The sequence below is a fragment of the Crocuta crocuta genome, unplaced genomic scaffold (assembly GCF_008692635.1).
Source record: "Crocuta crocuta isolate KB4526 unplaced genomic scaffold, BGI_CrCroc_1.0 scaffold179, whole genome shotgun sequence".
NCBI classification, from domain to species: domain Eukaryota; kingdom Metazoa; phylum Chordata; class Mammalia; order Carnivora; family Hyaenidae; genus Crocuta; species Crocuta crocuta.
Genome location: NW_027551568.1, coordinates 11,319,141 through 11,326,868, shown reverse-complemented (window position 1 = coordinate 11,326,868; position 7,728 = coordinate 11,319,141). Strand labels below are relative to the sequence as shown.

The following is a 7,728-nucleotide window of genomic DNA, read 5'->3' as shown; positions in this document are numbered from 1 at the left end:
TCTCCAAAATAAACATTAAAAAAAATTGAAATGTAAATCATTCCCTTCAGCTGATTTATTTAACCAGAAGAGTTCACCATAGTCTGTCCTACTTCAGAGCACTGAAGCAATATAACCTGAGCTTGAAGTTTCATTTCAGTCAATTTAAATTCTTTGTGACTCATGGAAGACCGCTGAGAGTTTAATCAGTGCTTAGCAAACGTCTACACATTTTCTAAGGTGCTTTAGTAGATGTAAAGATAAATAAAATGGTTTTTTCTTCAAGGCCTTATAGCAGAGAAGAAAATAATGTATACCATATTCTGTTGCTGTGTGTTATTTGTGTTCACTCTTTAAAAAAATTTTTTTTATGTTCATTTATTTGAGAGAGAGACAGAGTGAGTGGGGGAAGGGCGGAGAGATAGAGAGAGAGAGAGAGAGAGAGAGAGAGAGANGTGTGTATATAATTTTATATATATATATTTTAAGTTTGTTTACTTTGAGAGAGGATGGGCAGGGGAGGGGCAGAGAAAGCCAGGGACAGAGGATCTGAAGCAGGCTCCAACCTGTCAGCATAGAGCCTGACAGGGGCTTGAACTCCTGAACTGTGAGATCATGACCTGAGCCAAAGTCAGACGCTTAACCAACTGAGCCACCCAGGTGCCCANGGGCGGAGAGATAGAGAGAGAGAGAGAGAGAGAGAGAGAGAGAGAGAGAACCCTGAGTAGCCTCCATGCTTCCGGCCCAGAGCCCAGTATGGAGCTCAAACACAAAAAACCGTGAGATCAAGACCTGATCTGAAATCAAGAGTCAGATGCTTAATTGACTGAGTCACTCAGGCGCCCCATTTGTGTCCACTCTTCAAGGGATGTCAAATAAAGCTTCTGTGGGGATCAAAGGAGAAAAAGATTGACCTCTCATTCAATTGTAGTAAATGATCACAAAATTTAATGGCACCTGGTTGGCCCAGTAGAGCATCTGACTCTTGATCACAGTGTTGTGAGTTCAAGCCCCATGTTGGGCATGGAAGCTATTTAAAAAAAACAAACACCATTTTTTTTTTTTAATGAAGAGATGACACTGTGTTGAATCTTGAAGAAAAATGAAGAATTTTGGTAGGTGGTAGTGGGAGAAGGTACCATTGCAAGCAGTGGGGATGACTTGCACATACAGTAGTAAAACGCTGTTGTAGCTGCTGTTAGGTTCTTTTGTTATGGCTGTTCTCAGCATTAATAATGTGCAATAATAAAAAAAATAACTGCAATAATTATTTTGTTGTCTTTCATACGAACTTTCGGGAATTGATTACGTGTTTTCTCTTTTACTCTATAATAGACTTGAATTTTATTGAGGCTCTTTAATAATGGGGTGCTAGACAAGCTAAACAATGAAAGTTCATCCAACATAAAGCCTAATATTCCCCCTTTTCTCCTAAGTATGCTCTTAGCAGATTAAGTTGGACTCAATAAGGAATGTTTAGAGGAGGCTTGATACTCAGTTTGGTTGTAGTAAGGATATGAATTGAGCAATAGTAGAATATAAGTCTATAGAAGTGGGTTGGTGGCATATAAATGGAAGGTAGAAAAGCAGAAAACTAGTATTTTTTGAGTAGCCTTCTATATTCTCTTTGTTCTTTAAGAAGTTAGGTCATTATAAAAAAGGCATATACAGTGTGTGTGTGTGTATAATGTATATAGTGTGTGTGTGTATATAATTTTATATATATATATTTTAAGTTTGTTTACTTTGAGAGAGGATGGGCAGGGGAGGGGCAGAGAAAGCCAGGGACAGAGGATCTGAAGCAGGCTCCAACCTGTCAGCATAGAGCCTGACAGGGGCTTGAACTCCTGAACTGTGAGATCATGACCTGAGCCAAAGTCAGACGCTTAACCAACTGAGCCACCCAGGTGCCCATGTTATATATATTTTAAAAAAATGTTTACTGATTTATTTTGAGAGAGCATGAGCAGGGCAGGAGGAGAGAGAGAGACAGAGAATCCCAGGCAGGCTCTGGCTTTATCAGCCCAGCCTGGGGCTTGTTGCCCAAGCCAAGGGTTGAACCTACATACTGTGAGAGCATGACCTGAGCCAAAATCAAGAATCGGGTACTTAACCGATTGATTTTATATATCTATTCCTGATGTGGTTTTAGTTGTGTTTGAATGTAACTAATGTAACTTGATTTTAAAGTAAAAAGGGATTCTTGGTTCAATTTAAAACTAATACCATTATTTTTTTTATTACTACTATGTCTTATTAAAACTTACTTGTGGCTCCATTTAGTTACTCTTTCTTCCTCCCTCCCTCCTTTCCTTTTTTTCTTTCTTTCTAATTTTTATTTAAGTAATTTTTACATCCAACGTGAGGCTTGAATTCACAACCCTGAGGAAAAAGCCTGGTGTCCCTCAGTTGAGTTTTCAACATGACCAGTTTTATTGTTCAAAGAATGAAATAAGATGTATGACCATTTGTAATATTTCAGAACTGCAGTGATGTCTGATGAAGTGGCAGTTTTCCTGTGTTTCCTTAGTTTTGTTGGGATATTTTTAAATAAGCCAGAATTTATTAACAATTCTATATAATTAAAAATCAATTCCAAAGGGAGTCAAAATTTTGATGAGTTTAATTAAGACGTGTCTTCTATTTGCTTTCAGTGAAAAAGGATTTAGAAACTTTCTGGTAACGTCTGGAAAATGCTAGAAAGGGGCATATTTCATCTAAGAGCAGAATTATAGGGCTTTATTTGAATATTAAGGAGTTTCCACCCCCTACTTCCCTCCAAGGCAATAAGTGAATTCCTAAGTGAAATTTGAAGAAAAGCATGAAAGTGATTTTTAGTTGTTACTTCATAGTGTGATTTTGGCACTTAGTAAGTTTTGATACTATTAACCTTAGAAATAATAAAGAGAAACCTTACTGCTATTGGGAATGGAAATAAGTTGCATTTCTGCCTTATAGTTTTTACGAGGAGTCGTGAGGAGTTTGCATATGAGATATCCTTGAAATAAACACTTTGAGTTTGAATTTAAGGAAGAATTAATTTCAATGACAGGGAACCACATAGGAATATCTCATCTAGTATCATTTAGATTGGTAGGTAACTGAATAAGTCTGCAATCTGGGTGCAAATGACTTCTTTAGTTTCCTGAAGGAATCTTTCTATATCATTTAGATATTTATTGAGCACCTCTGTTCTAATTGCTACAGATCCTGAGTAAATAAGACAAATTCCCCACTTTCATAGAGTTTATAATTTAGTGATAGAAATAGACAGTAAACATGTAATATCACACTAAATGTTATGAAGAAAAGTAAAGTTTATGGAGTAGAGAATACAGAGAATGCTCTTTCATATTTGATAGACAGGAAAGGCTTTGAAAAGTATTTTTTGAGTAGAGATTGGAATAAAGTTAGTACATTTTATGTGCATTTCTTGGGGAAAAGGCTAAGGAAACAAATGCAAATTTAATTTTTAAAAACAATTATTTTTGTATTGTTTAGTTGGTTTAAAAATTATTTCAGTTTAATTACATTAATAAGTACAACTGGTGTCAGTAGGTTTGAGAACAGATACCACTCATGCACTCATACAACTTAAATGTATGAGAACAGAGATGCCGATAGGGACCTGTCAGCATATCCTTCTGTATTAGTCATTATGTTCAATTCAGGGATGGATAACATTAGTTTTGGCAAATTGGTTATATGGGGCTTGTGACAAGAGCATTAACTATAAAAATGAAGATTGAAAAATCAAGATTTTTTTAAAAAATTATTTTATTTTGAAAGAGACTGTGCATGCATATGCAGGAGAGGAGAAGAGAGAGGGAGAGAAAGAGTCCTAAGCAGGTTCCACGCTATTAGCCTGGAGCTCAGTGCAGGCCAATTGATGAACTGTAAGATCATGACCTGAGCTGGAATCAAAATTGGACACTTAACTGACTGAATTACTCAGTGCCCCTGGTCTTACTTTTTTTGGTTCAATCAGATATTCTCTGTTATTGATTGATCTATTTAGACCATTTACATTTAACGTAATTATTAATATGGTTAGATTTATGCCTACCATCTTGCTGTTTGTTATCCTCTTGTTTCATCTTTTCTTCTTCTGCCTTTTCCTGACTTCTTTTGGATTTATTAAGTACTTTTTAGCATCTTGTTTTATTTCTCCTATTGACTAGTACCTCATTTACATAATGTTTGCTCTAGGGTTTGTATGCGTTTAAGAAAAAATTATGGTAAAGTATATGTTCTACAGAGGTTACCATTTTATCCATTTTTTTTTTTAATGCTTTTTTATTTTGAGAGAGAGAGAGAAGGCAAGCACACCCACAGGAGAGGGACAGAGAGCGAGAGGGAGAGAGAGAATCCCAGGCAGGCTCTATGCTGTCAGTGCTATGTAGGGCTCAATCTTGAGAACCATGAGATCATGACCTGAGCTGAAATCGAGACCTGGCTTAACCAACTGAGCCACCTAGGTGCTCCACCATTTTAGCCATTCNCGCGAGATCATGACCTAAGCGAAAGTCGGACGCTTAACCGACTAAGCCACCCAGGCGCCCCAAATTTTAGGCATTCTTAAGTGAAGATTTCAGTGGTATTAAGCACATTTACAGTATTGTGTAGCCTTCACCACTATCTAGTTCTAAAAGTTTTTCAAGACTCAGAAACTGTGTGACTATTAAGCAGTAACTCCTTGTTCTTCCATCCCTCCCAGTCTCTGGTAACTTCTCTTTTACATTCTGTCTCTGAGTATTTGCATCATTTCTATATCCTAGATACACCGTATAAATGGAATCATATAACACTTGTCCTTTTGTGTTTGGTCTATTCACTTAGCATAATGTTTTCAAGGTTTCATCCATGTAGCAAGTACCAGAACTTCATCCTTTTTATAGCTGAATAATACCTCCCTGTATTTATACATCATTTTACTTATCCATTGAGGTCATCATTGGACACTTGGATCATTTATACCTTTTAGCTATTGTGAATAATGCTGTTGTGTCCCTTAATTAAGTCCCCTTTAATTTCTTTCAGCAGTGTTTTAGGTTTTCAGTGTTTAAGTCTTTTGCCTTTTTGATGAAAATCATCAGTATTTTAATTTTCTTGATGCTATTGTAAACAGAATTGTTTTCTTAGTCTACTTTTCTGATTGCTCATTGCTAGTATATAAAAATATAATTGATTTTTGCATGTTGACTTTTGTATTCTACTTTGCTGAATATATTAGCTCTAACAATTTTTTGTATGAATTTTTTTAGAGTTTTCTACATATAAGATCATGTGATCTACAAAGATAATTTCACTACTCCCTTTCCATCTGGATGTCTTTTATTTATTTATTTTTTCTAATCTACTCTGACTAGAACATAGAGTGCTATGTTAAATGGCAGTGTCTTTGCTACAAACTGATAACTAAAATGATAGAATTTATTTTCTCACATTTCCAGAGGCTAGCTTTCCAAATCAAGGTGTTGGCCAAACTATACTTCCTCTAAAATCTCTAAGGGAGGATCCTTCCTTAACTCTTCCAGCTTCTGGTAGACCTTTGTTTTGATTGGCATGTGGCAACATAACTCCAGTCACTGCCTGTGTCTTCACATGGCATTTCTGTGTATATCCAAATTTTCTTCTTTTTATAAGGACACCAGTCATATTAGATTAAGGTCCATGCCAGTGACCTGATCTTAACTTGATTAAATTTGCAAAGACCTTATTTCCAACCAAAGTCACATTTATAGATGCCGGGTGTTAGGACTTCAGCATATTTTTAGGGGGAGAGGTGATAATAATTTAATCCATAATACCAAGGTTTGTTATTGTTGTTGTTGTTTTCGTTTTTTGATTTTTGTGGTGGTGGTGCTGCTGGTGATGCTTTATTTTGGCTAATCTGATTGTGTCTTCAAGTCCACTTATATTTTCTATAGTGTCTAATCACTGCTAATCACTGCTAATTTCAGTGTATTTTTATTTCAGAAATTATATTTTTCATCTGTAGAAGTTTCATTTGGTATGTTCCCCACCCATATATATATGTATTATACACACACATAGCCATATAATAACATATGTAAATATACAAGTATACAAAGGTATTAAACGATGTATATTTTTGGTTCATTATGTTTATATTTTCTTATAAGTCCTTGAGCATATTTAAAATATAAAAGCTGTTTTAGTGTCATTGTCTATTAATCCCATCATATTTATTGTTCTGTTTCTATTGATTGATTTCCTTCCTGATTCTTTGAATGTCTAGTAATTTTTGATGGATACCAGATGGTGTGAATTATACATTGTTGAATTCTGGATTTTGTTCTGTTCCTCTAAAGATTACTACTTTGGAATCATTCCTGGTCTGTACTGTTTCTGTAATTTATGTATATTTCTGTAACTTATTTTTCTTATTGCATATATTGTCAATACTTTGTTTAAATATTTCTTTCCCCAGTTGAGGGCAGAACCTGTATTTTATTCATTTTGAATTTTATAGCTGAGGCTTGTGCCTGACATACTTGGGTGTTGGTGATAAAAAGCAGACTGGAGTGATCTTCCTAGAAGGCATTTCTTATTACTTGTTATTACTCTTCTATCTAAACCTTTCAGTGAGTTCAGTTGCACTTTAAGTCCAGATTCTTGGCTTTTGCTTACCTGTGTAGTTTATTTTAATTTGGTCACATCCACACTCCTGCCAAAAAAAAAAAAAAAAGACAACAGATAGACCTCACACACACTCTGTCTCGCACGCACGCACACACACACACACACACTAATATCTCTAGCCATATGCGTCTATTTTCTCTTCCTCCAAGGCACCATATTTCTTATCTTTAGACATTTGTATTTGCTTTCTCTGTAACATACATTTATTGGCTAACATCTGTTTTTTTCTATCACAGTGTAAATGTCCCTTCTTAAGAACCTTTTTTGTTCTCTCCTCCCGCCACCAGTGCCATTTTGTGTGTTTCTGGGAGACCGTGTATCATGATATTATAATTGCATAATTGCATATTTAATTTTGACTTGATTTCCCATTAAGCTCAATGAGGACCTCTCTTGACATCTAAGATGGACTATTCCAGTTTTCAGAACTTTGCTGTTGTAATATTGCTTTATATATTGTACAGAAAACTAATGTTCTCAATTTTGTTCTTGATATTTTTTAGCTCTGCCATTGTTATTTTAGCTCACTTCTCATTTTATCCTATTTATATTAATGTTTTTATTTTAGGCTATGCCATTAGGTTTTCATTTTTACTGACATAGAATTCACTTACCATTAAATTCATTCTTTTAAAGTGTGCAAATCAGTGGTTTTAGTAGATTTACAAGGTTGGCAAGCATCACCACTAATTCAGAAACATTTTCTTCATACCATAAGGAAATCATATACTGTTTAACAGTTACTCCCCTTTGCCCCCAGCCCCTAGCAGCCTCTTAATCTCCTTTGTCTCTATGTCTAATCTGTCTGTTTTGGATATTTCATGTAAATAGATTCATACAGGGGCACCTGGGTGGCTCGGTTGAGTGTCCGACTCTTTATTACTGTTTAGGTCATGATCTCATGATTTCATGGTTTGTGGGTTAGAGCCCCATTGTAGGGCTCTGCACTGACATAGCTGAGCTGCTTGCGATTCCCTCTCACCCTCACTCTCTGCCCCTCCCTGACTCATGCTCTCTCTCTCTCTCTCTCTCTCAAAAGAAATAAACATTTAAAAAAAAATAGGTTCAGGGGCGCCTGGGTGT

General features: G+C 35.7%; 1 protein-coding gene across 1 annotated transcript in view; it reads left to right on the top strand.

The window, feature by feature from the left end:
• FBXL5 (F-box and leucine rich repeat protein 5) overlaps window positions 1-7,728 on the top strand; it is a 39,431-nt gene that overhangs the window by 22,776 nt on the left and 8,927 nt on the right. The gene's annotated exons all lie outside the window — the stretch shown is intronic.